General features: G+C 31.1%; 1 pseudogene; it reads left to right on the top strand.

The window, feature by feature from the left end:
• Window positions 1-6,829: 6,829 nt before the first annotated feature.
• Window positions 6,830-8,375, top strand: LOC114715976 (tyrosine/DOPA decarboxylase 1-like; annotated as a pseudogene).
• The last annotated feature ends 3,610 nt before the right edge of the window (window positions 8,376-11,985 follow it).

Raw genomic sequence — 11,985 nt, 5'->3', positions numbered from 1 at the left:
GTAGCCTCCTTGCTCGTTTCCTCTTCTCCACTTCTCTTCTTTCTAGAAGTCTTCATCCTTTCTTCTTCTGACTCTCACGCTTTCCTTCTTTCTCTCAACCCACCATCTTCTCTATCTTTCTCTCTCATGCCTCCATCCCGCTTGTGGCATTTCGCTCCACTCTATGGCTTTCTTGATCTTGTCACATTCAGGTTCACTCTCAACCTCTTTGCATTCTCACATTTGCATTTGATTGCCGGTATCACTTATCATTCTTTGTGAATCTTTGTGTTTTTGCCCCTTAGTGGAAGATCTGGAAACATAAAAATGTAATTTTTGGAATTGTGTTTATCTTTTTGTTTGATTTCTCGTACAAGTTTGAAATTTAAGCATCTGTGCGGTTTTTTTCTTTCAAGTGCTAAATAAAAAATGTTATTCTTTGTTGTTGTGCAGGAATGATTTAATCTTTGAATCTTTTTAGGGCGTGTTTCTTTAAAGAGCAAAGATTTCAACATATTATGAGCAAGTATACTCAAATTGAAACATGTTCTTTTTTTGTCTTTTGCTTTTATAGGTTTTTCCTATATGAAGATACTGGAGATTGAAGAGTCAGAAAGAAAGAAGATGAATTTTCACAGAAACCAACCAACAGAATGCCTGGGAGATGAATAGCGGTCTCCTAAAAATGGATTATATATTTTTTTTTTTAAAAAAAAGCAGCTGTTCCGCTTCTTCAAATAAGCACTACAGCTTATATTTCTTTTAAAAAAATAAAATAAATAAATGCTGCATTGAAAAGCACTACAGCTAGTAAAATTAGCAAACCGTAGAACTAATTCTTGTAGCGTTTTGAAAATGCTACCAACTGAAAAAAAAAAAAAAACGCTGCAACTGTCTATTGACGTAGCAGTGTTACCTGAGAAACAAAGCTTCAGAATCAAACCAAGTGATCGACTACAAAGATTGGCAGATAGCATTAAGCAGGAAATTTCAGTCCCTGAAACTATGGTTTGTGCTTCGCAGCTATGGCCTGGACAACCTCAGAAACTTCCTCCGAAAGCATGTGAAAATGGGCAAAAATTTTGAAAACCTTGTGAAGCAGGATAAGAGGTTTGAGGTATTTGTGCCAAGGTATTTTTCTCTGGTTTGCTTTGGGTTTCACCATCAGTGATCATCACCAAGAAACCCTTTCGTAATGGTATTAGTGATCACGAGCTCAATGGGAAAATCATAAACGATGATGATGAACATCTTGTGAACGAAATCAACAGTAAATTGCTAGATTTAATCAACGGTTCAGGCAAAGTGTTTATGACTCATGGTAAGGTTGAAGGAGCTTTTGTGATTAGGTGTGCGATTGGCGCCACATTAACTGAGGAACAACACGTGATTATGGCGTGGGAGACAGTTCAGGAACGAGCCACCTCAATCCTCTCAAAGCTTTTTAATTAAAGCATAAAATTATATTCCCTAGAGAACAAGCATTTTGAACGGTGTCAACAATAATATTGATTTATGTACCTTTGTTATTCTATCTATATCTATGTTGTGTTTGGGGTTTTGATTACACTTGATAAATTATGAAGTTAATTACAGCAATCTTCACATCTAACCAAAGAACTTCAGTTCCTCTCCCAAAAAATCGTGAAGAAGACATGCTTCGAGAACTAAAGACATGAAACATTGATAGAAGTCATATTAATAAAAATTAGTTGGCAAATCACATTAGAAACATGTCCATTTTCGCCTTCTTTAGGGTAAAAAGGACCCGATTGAGAGCATGAATATTTTTTGTATATGAGAAATTTTCAACCAGTCTTTCTCAGTAATAAAATTTAATGAGATAAACTTTTTCTCAATTTTCTTTTAAATGGAAACTATTTGAGATCACCAAAACACGGAACTAGTTTTAGTGCTCATCACTTTGATAAACACTCTAAGCTTATAAGATCTAGAACGTCTATATCTCATTTGGATGGTCCATATTTAATATTTTTATTTTTATTTATTCAAAATAATTACTTTAATATGTATAGAATCTAAAACAGAAATAATCTCTTAACTATCATTCTTTCAAAAAATAGTTTTCTTATTTAAAAATAATTAGTTAAAAATTTTGAATCTAAACCATTTAAATTAGATATAAACAATCCAAATGTTACGAGTTTATAGTGCTCATTAAGATGATGAGTACTGAAACTAATTTTACAAAGACACAGCCATACTACTAACAATCACATAGTTGCAAACTAGAACTAGTTTCTGTGCTCATCGTGATGATGAGTAGTATAATGCTCACCAAGTCTCAACAATTCAAATTTAATGTGGATGGTTCAGATTTAATATTTAATGTTTTTGTTTTTTTAAAATATTTTTCTTTAATAGGTACATAAATTAAAATAAATGTAATCTCTTAACTGTAAGTTTTTTTAAAAAATAATTTTTATTTAAAAATTTTAAATTTAAACTATTAAAATTGTATTTGAACGGTTTGATTTTACTACAATGATAACTATCATGCTGCCCATGACGAGCACAGGGATGTTCCTCAGAAACATGGGTCGTAATGGGTTGGCCATATATATAAATATATATATATATATATATATATATATCAAAGCTATACGGTGGCCATAACGTAAATGATGTGCAAATACGTGGCTAATTGTGGGTGGTCTTTGAAAGCTACTTGAGGTCCAATTCTATTCGCATTGAGACCCCAGACTGAAAGTGGCCTCTTCCTACCAACTTTCTACTGCCCACCCTATTAACAGACGTATGGATCAAAATAAATAATTATAATTCTATATAAATATATCCTTCTTTTATTTTACTTAAGGAGAACTGTAATAAAATCTTAAAAAAGTAATATAATCAAGAAACAGGCATTGAGTTGTACCAAACTAAATGGAAATATTTGGGAATCCTCAAAAGCACTTAAAAAAATACTTTTACACAAGTTGGAACAAAACTCTTTTTATACATTTATCTTGGATTCCGTAAAACAGGAGCTAATCCAAACATCTCTAGCTCTTAGTACCAATCAAATTAAAGCTATAAACATAAAAAAAAAAAAAACTCACGCCTTGTTTGATTTTGTTTTTAGTTTGAACAAGTTTTGTGGAAAAAAATCTGTTTAGATTATTACTCTAAAAAATTATGTTTGAGAAGATTAAGATTGAAGACTAAAGTTTGACGAGTTTGACTTCGAGAGGCAAAAGTAAAATTTATGTTATGCTTTTAGCTGCCTGATTTTATAGGGAAAAACAATTTTATGGATTTATATATATATTTGAATTATAACATTTTAATTAAAATATTACATAAATTTGAATGGTTGAAATTATATAAAACATTTGAAAGCACAGTAGCAACCAACAGAAAAAATTGAAAGCAGAACAAAGCGAGATCAAGAAGGGGAAAAAATCACGTGTTCATATAAAGTCTCTTTCTGGTACATAATCAGTTTTGGTCTGCTTATTGATTTTCTATAATTAATATTCCTTTGGTCCTTAATATAATACCTATTTAACTAATTTGATTTGAATAATCATGTTAAGTAAGTCAATTAATTATAAAATAAGACATGTTTTGTCTAAAATATCATAATCATCTTCCTTAATATCTTTCCCTTCTTCTACTTGATTATGATTAAGGGAGTATCCATAAAGATAATTTAGAAAAAACGATAAATATGAAAAAAAAGTCTCACATTTATGACCAAAATCACCTCAATAATTGGATCATATATTAAGATCGGAGAAGTAACTCTTTATATGAACTAATAATTTCTTCTAGAAAATACCTTATATTTTAAAATTTCAAAGCAAAGGGATAACGCCTTCTCTTTTTTCCATCACAATAAGGAAGTACAAACAACCACACCCCTTGATCCAACCTCCATTTTTGCAAGAGGTTAACTATTTAGCCGTTCATTAACTGTTAGAGAATCCTACAAATTTGAGAGTGTTTAGACTAACTTTTTATAAGTAATTTTTTGATATATGAAATAAATATCTTAACTTGTACAAAAATGCTTCTGAGAAGCTAATCCAAAAAAGCAATCTCACCTAAGCTCACATGGAAAAAATAATAACAATGAACAATGAATATTTATGGAACCCATTAAACAATCGAACTATTAGCAGTCACATGTAGTTTGAAACTTGAGTCCCGGTTTTGCAGTTCACAATGACACTAAAGACATGAACAGGCTTCAAGCAAGTTCATAAGCCAATGACGTCTACGTTAAAGCCAATAATAATGACTCAATCTGATCATTCCAAGAAACATGTTATCCATTCGTGTAAATCAAAACCCTATGTCCTTGAAGGGTATTCAACATTGATAGAAGTCATACTCAACATTGATTAATAGAAATGAGATGGCAAATCAGGTTAGAAACCTGTCCTTTTTGGCCTTTTTAGGGAAAAAAAACTAAAGGGCTCAAATTAGAGTAATTATGCTCAAATTAGAACACAAAAGCCTATTTAGTTGAAGAGGAAGGTGGGAGAGGGGCCGAAGGAAAATGATCCTTCCCCTTATTTGTTGAGAAATTTTGAACTCCTATTCAAACTGGGGATTTTTTTAGAGGAGAGCTAAAATTCTTGACTGTTTTGTCTTATATTTTTACGATATTCCATTAATGCTCATCAAACATATTATTATAAAATTTATTTCAAATAAAAGTATATTATCATAATTAAAAAATTTAAAATAAATATTATTATAATAAAAACTAATTTAAAATAAAAATATTATTACAATGAAAAATTATCTTGTTATACAATTAATTAATTTTTCAAAATATATGATTTTGTTAAATAAAATATATTTTAAAGCTGGGAAAAAGAAAAAGCTGAAAGAGAATAAAAATTTTAAATTTTTAGAGCATATAAAATTTCTTAATTTGATTATTTAAAACATATCATTATATAAATTGGACTAAAAAATTATTGTACCAATTTTTAAATATAAATGTTTATATGATAAGACTAAATTTTTATTAAATTATGTAATTTGAATCAAGATGTAAATTAATTTATATAACATATAAATAAAAATATAAACTAACATGTATAGATAAAATGATAAAATAATTACTACTATCCTTTTCTTTCTTCTCCTAAATCAAATAAAACATCATTAAATATCTTTCATTCCTTCTTTTGGAAGAAGTGGGTAGTTGGACACTGCATCCCCATCCAAAAACATGTGACGCCGAGTCGGGGTTTGGTGAACCAACGGGTCTCCCCTACTCCCCTCCTCTCCCATCATCCCCTCAAACCAAACAGCCCCTTAAAGCCTTGGCGTCATCATGACGGCATTATAATTGCATCCGACAAGTCACGAGTTGGAAGGGCCAGTGAATGTTGGATATATAGCTTTTCTATTACTCATTCAGTCCTAAATATAAAACGTTTTTTTAGTATAATTTATATTACAAAAGAGATTTTATTTTTAAAACCGAAGAAATGTTATTAAAGTTAATATCGACAGTTATTTCAAAAATATCATAGTTGCATGAGTTACGGTAAAAAATAAATTCTTATCAGATGAGACCTCATTTTCATTCTATTTATTTGGGATTGAGACCCCAAACTGAACAAATTCCAACCACCTCTATATTTACACCGCCTTAGCTTTTTGATAATAATGCAAGGCAGAGTATCGTTTGCCTCTCTCTCTCCGCCCTTCCTCTCTCTCTCTCTGGTGTAAGAACTAGTAAAATATATCCTCTCCGTCTCTTATTATAAAATCCAACTTTTTAAATGGGTTTATCTCTTTCTATAAGATCTTTTTTGAGTTTGTCTAAGCATTTAATACATTATTACCTATTTTGCCCCTAGTTTAATGCATTTAATACATTCTCTTTCTTCATTTATCTCACTATTACTCTCTTACATCCACCCATATTTATATATAGGGGTATATTTGAAAACAAAATTGTATTTGGTACATATTAATTTTAACTAATTTTAACTGTTTTCTTAAACTGCATAATTTAGTTAAAAGGATCTTATAATAAAAGACGGAATAATAAGTTGTATAAAATTAAGAAAATTTGGTACACCATTTGGGGAAAAAAGTTTGCTGGTTTTTTAAGAATAGTTCTTTCACTACTAAAAACTAGTCAATTTTTCATCTATTCTAGAGACTTTTTTTAGTCTATTCAGAGAGAAACGTTGACAGAGAAAACTTAAACAATAGTTACATATTCATATGTTTAGAACAAAGGAATATGATTCACCCATATTCGTCTATTCTGAAAAATAGACAAATATGTATGGAACAAAATCGACAATTATGAGTGGCTCATACACGACTGCTACAAGAAATTGATGAGTATAAGCTCCCATGCGTATCAGTTAGGACAAGTCAGACAAGTATTAAAGCTTTTTTTCTCTGATTTTCAAAACAGATGAAACTGAATCTTTTTGTAGTAGTGTTTGAATTAGTTATATGGAGCCGCTCATAGATTGCATAGATTAATATATGCAATTAATTAATAAGTGTAATTTGGAAAAATTAATAAGTGAGCGAGACAAAAAAAAATTTTCAAGCTAAATTTTATGAATTTATTTACACATTTGAATTCTAACATTCGAATTAAAATACTCCATAAATTTAAATGGTTTAAATTATATAAAACATTTGAAAGCATTGGTAGCCGACAACAAAATGAATTTAAGGCACGAGAAAAATGTGAGCAACAGGAAAAAGTAGCAGCGTGTCCCCACTCCAAAACACATAGACGTGCGAATGCTGTGTGTGTGTGGTATGGGGGAAACACATCTTCTAACATACTTTAATTACAGCCCGCAAATTCAAGTTCCACAGCAATATCAACATGAATCACCTCGACCTAGACGAATTCAAGAGACAAGGTTACATGATGATTGACTCACTCGTTGATTATTATCGTAATGTGGCTAACTTCCCAGTTCTGAGCCAAGTCCAACCTGGTTACCTCCGAAAAACGTTGCCATCTTCTGCTCCAAGTAAACCTGAAACCTTTGAAACCATACTCCGGGATGTTCAAGACCACATCGTGCCAGGAATCACACATTGGCAGAGTCCTAATTACTTCGCATATTTCCCCAGCCGCAGCAGCATCTCAGGTTTCATGGGCGAGATGTTAAGCACAGGGTTTGGTGTTGTCGGGTTCAATTGGATTTCATCACCTGCTGCGACTGAACTTGAAAGCATCGTCATGGATTGACTTGGACAAGCTCTGAAACTCCCAGAGAGTTTTCTTTCTTCAAGTAACGTTGGAGGCGGCGTTTTGTTAGCGACAACCTGTGAGGCAATTTTGTGTACCCTTGTGGCTGCAAGAGATGAAAAGCTTCGCCATATGGGGAAGGAGAATCTAAAGAAGCTTGTCGTTTATGGGTCAGATGAAACTCATAGTGCTTTTCAAAAAGCTGCTCATGTGGCAGGAATCCACCCAGAAAATCTCAGGGTCATCAAAAGGAACAAGTCACGTTCATTTGCTTCTTCACCACATTCGCTCCGTTGTGCAATGATCAAGGACGCGGAAAATGGACTGGTTCCTTGTTTTATTTGTGCCACTGTGGGAACCACCACTACTACTGCTGTTGATCCTATTGGACCATTATGTGATGTGGCAAAGCATTATGGCATTCGGGTCCATGTGGCCGCTGCTTATGCAGGTGGGGCCCTTATTTGCCCAGAGTTCAGGCATTTCATTGATGGAATTGAAGGGGTCAACTCGTTTAGCTTCAATGCACATAAATGATTTTTCACTAATTAGACTTGTGAAAGACTCTTCTTCTTTAACAAATTCCTTCTCAACAAATCCTCATTACCTGAGAAACAAAGCTTCTGAATCAAACCAAGTGATCGACTACAAAGATTGGCAGATGGCATTAAGCAGGAAATTTCAGTCCCTGAAACTATGGTTTGTGCTTCGCAGCTATGGCCTGGACAGCCTCAGAAACTTCCTCAGAAAGCATGTGAAAATGGCCAAAACTTTTGCAAACCTTGTGAAGCAGGATAAGAGGTTTGAGGTATTTGTCCAAGGTATTTTTCTCTGGTTTGCTTTGGGGTTTCACCATCAGTGATCATCACCAACAAGCCCTTTCGTCACGGTATTAGTGATCATGAGCTCAACGGGAAAATCATAAACGATGATGATGAACATCTTGTGAATGAAATCAACGGTAAATTGCTGGATTTAATCAACGGTTCAGGCAAAGTGTTTATGACTCACTGATAATGATTAAATTGTGTGCATCACTCACGGTAAGGTTGAAGGAGCTTTTGTGATTAGGTGTGCGATTGGTGCCACATTAACTGAGGAGCAACACGTGACTATGGCGTGGGAGGCAGTTCAGGAACGAGCTACCTCAATCCTCTCAAAGCTTTTTAATTAAAGCATAAAATCATATTCCCTGGAGAGCAAGCATTTTGAGCGGTGTCAACAATAATATTGATTTATGTACCTTTGTTGTTCTATCTATATCTATGTTGTGTTTGGGGTTTTGATTATGCTTAATATATTATGAAGTTAATTACAGCAATCTTCACATCTAGCCAAAGAACTTCAGTTCCTCTCCAACAAAATCGTGAAGAAGACATGACTCGAGAACTAAAGACATGAAACATTGAGAGAAGTCATATTAATAAAAATTAGTTGGCAAATCACATTATAAACACGTCAATTTTAGGGTAAAAAGGACCCGAATTAGAGCCTGAATATTTTTTGTATATGAGAACTTATCAACTAGTCTTTCTCGGTAATAAACTTTTTAATGAGATAAACTTTTTCTCAATTTTCTCATGTTACCCTCTACTTTAAATGGAAATTTTGAGATCACAAAGACACAGAACTAGTTTTAGTACTCATTACTTTAATAAGCATTGTAAACTCATCAGATATGGAACGTCTATATCTCATTTAGATTGTTCATATTTGATTTTTTTATATTTATTCAAAGTAATTATTTTAATATATATAGAATCTAAATAGAGATAATCTATAAACTATTATTCTTTCAAAAATAGTTTTTTATTTAAAAATAACTAGTTAAAAATTTTAAATCTGAATAATTCAAATCAGATATAGACAGTCTAAGTCTAATGAGTTTATAATGCTCATCAAGATTATGAGTACTCAAACTGATTCTATAAAGACATGGCAATACTATTAACAACCACATAGTTGCAAACTGGAACCAATTTCTGTGCTTATCGTAATGACGAGTACTATAATACTCACCAAGTCTCAACCATTCAAATTTAATGTGGATGATTTAGATTTAATATTTAATGTTTTTGTTTTATAAAAATATTTTTCTTTAATAGGTATATAATTTAAAATAAATATAAAATCTTAACTGTAAGTATTTTTAAAAAAATTTTTATTTAAAAATTTTAAATTTAAACTATTAAAATTGTATTTGAATGGTTTGAGTTTTACTGCAAATGACTACCAAGATGAGCACAGGAATGTTCCTTGGAAGCATGGGTCGTTATATGTTGGCCATATATATAAATGATGTGCCAATACGTGGCTAGTTGTGGGTGGTCTATGAAAGCTACTTGAGGTCCAATTCTATTCGTATTGAGACCCCAGACTGAAAGTGGCCTCTTCCTACCACCTTTCTACTGCCCACCCTATTAACAGACGCATGGATCAAAATAAATAAATTCTATCTAAATATATCCTTCTTTTATTTTATTTAAGGAGAACCGTAATAAAATCTTAAAGAAGTAATATAATCAAGAAATAGGCATTGAGTTGTACCAAACTAAAGTGTAAGGAGGGTGTTTGGGAATCCTCAAAAACACTTAAAAAATACTTCTACATAAATTAAGACAAAATTCTTTTCATAGATTTATCTTGGGTTCCGTAAAATCACCTCTAAGAAGCTAATACAAACATCCCTAAGTCTGGGTACCAATCGAATTAAAGCTATAAAGATTAAAAAAAAATTCAGGCCTTTTTGATTTTGTTTTTAGTTTGAACAAGTTTTGTGGAGAAAAATATCTATTTAGATAATTATCCTAAAAAAATTTACATTTGAGAAGATTAAGATTGAAGAATAAAGTTTGACGAGTTTGACTTCGAGAGGCAAAAGCAAAATAAGATAGTTTTATGCTCTTAGCTGCCTGATTTTACAGGGAAAAAACAATTTTTATGAATTTATATATATTTGAATTACAACATTTTAATTAAAATATTACATAAATTTGAATGGTTGAAATTATATAAAACATTTGAAAGCACAGTAGCAACCAGCAGAATAAATTGAAAGCAGAACAAAGCGAGATCAAGAAGGGAAAAAAATCACGTTTTCATGTAAAGTCTCTTTCTGGTACATAATCAGTTTTGGTCCACTCATTGATTTTCTGTAATTAATACTCCTCCTTGATATAATACCTATTTAACTAATTTGATTAGATTAATCAAATTAAGTAAGTCAGTTAATTATAAAAAATAGAACATGTTTTTTCTAAAATACCATAATTATTTTTTTAATATCCTCCCCCTCTTCTACTTGATTATGATTAAGAGAGTATTCATAAGAATAATTTAGAAAAAACTGATAAATATGAGAAAAAAGTCTCACATTTCTAACCAAAATCACCTCAATAATTAGATCATGTATTAAGAATCTTTATATGAACTAATAATTTCTTCTAGAAAACACCTTATATTTTAAAATTTCGAAGCAAAGGGATAACACCTTCTCTTTTTTCCATCACAACATGAAAGTACAAACAACCACACCCCTTTATCCAACCTCCATTTTTATAAGAGGTTAACTATTTAGCCGTTCATTAACTGCTAGAGAATCCTACAAATTTGAGAGTGTTTAGACTAACTTTTTATAAGTAATTTTTTCATATACAAAATAAATATCTTAACTTATACGAAAATGCTTCTGAGAAGCCAATCCAAATACGTAATCTCACCCAAAAGCTCACATGGAAAAAATAATAACAAGGAACAATGAATATTTATGGAACCTATTAAACAATCGAACTATTAGCAGTCATATGCAGTTTGAAACTTGAGTCCCGGTTTTGTAGTTCACAATGACACTAAAGGCATGAACAGGCTTCAAGCAAGTTCATAAGCCAATGACGTCTATGTTAAAGCCAATAATAATAACTCAATCTGATCATTCCAAGAAACATGTTATCCATACGTGTAAATCAAAACCCTATGTCCTTGAAGGGTATTCAACATTGATAGAAGTCATACTCAACATTGATTAATAGAAATGAGATGGCAAATCAGGTTAGAAACCTGTCCTTTTTGGCCTTTTTAGGGAAAAAACTAAAGGGCTCAAATTAGAGTAATTATGCTCAAATTAGAACACAAAAGCCTATTTGAGGAAGGTGGGAGAGGGGCCGAAGGAAAATGAGCCTTCCCCTCATTTGGTGAGAAATTTCGAAGGAGAGGGGACTCAAATTTAGCTTCTATTGAAATTGGGGATTTTTTTTAGAGAGGAGCTAAAATTCTTGACTGTTTTGTCTTATATTTTTACGATATTCCATTAATGCTCATCAAACATATTATTATAAAATTTATTTCAAATAAAAGTATATTATCATAAGTAAAAAATTAAAAATAAGTATTATTATAATAAAAACTAATTTAAGATAAAAATATTATTACAATGAAAAATTATATTATTATACAATTAATTAATTTTTAAAAATATATTATTTTGTTAAATAAAATATATTTTCAAGCTGGTAAAGGGGGGAAAAACTGAAAGAGAATAAAAATTTCAAATTTTTAGAGCGTATAAAATTTATTAATTTGATTATTTAAAACATATCATTGTATCAATTGGGCTAAAAAATTATTGTACCAATTTTTAAATATAAATATTTATATGATAAGACTAAATTTTTATTAAATTACATGATTTGAATCAAGATATAAATTAATTTATATAATATATAAATATAAATATAAATTTATATGTATAGATAAAATGATAAAATAATTATTACTATTCTTTTCTT

The sequence above is a fragment of the Neltuma alba genome, unplaced genomic scaffold (assembly GCF_004799145.2).
Source record: "Neltuma alba isolate B1F8T4 unplaced genomic scaffold, ASM479914v2 tig00011638_pilon, whole genome shotgun sequence".
Classification (NCBI taxonomy): Eukaryota; Viridiplantae; Streptophyta; class Magnoliopsida; order Fabales; family Fabaceae; genus Neltuma; species Neltuma alba.
This window is presented reverse-complemented; position numbering and strand designations above follow the sequence as displayed.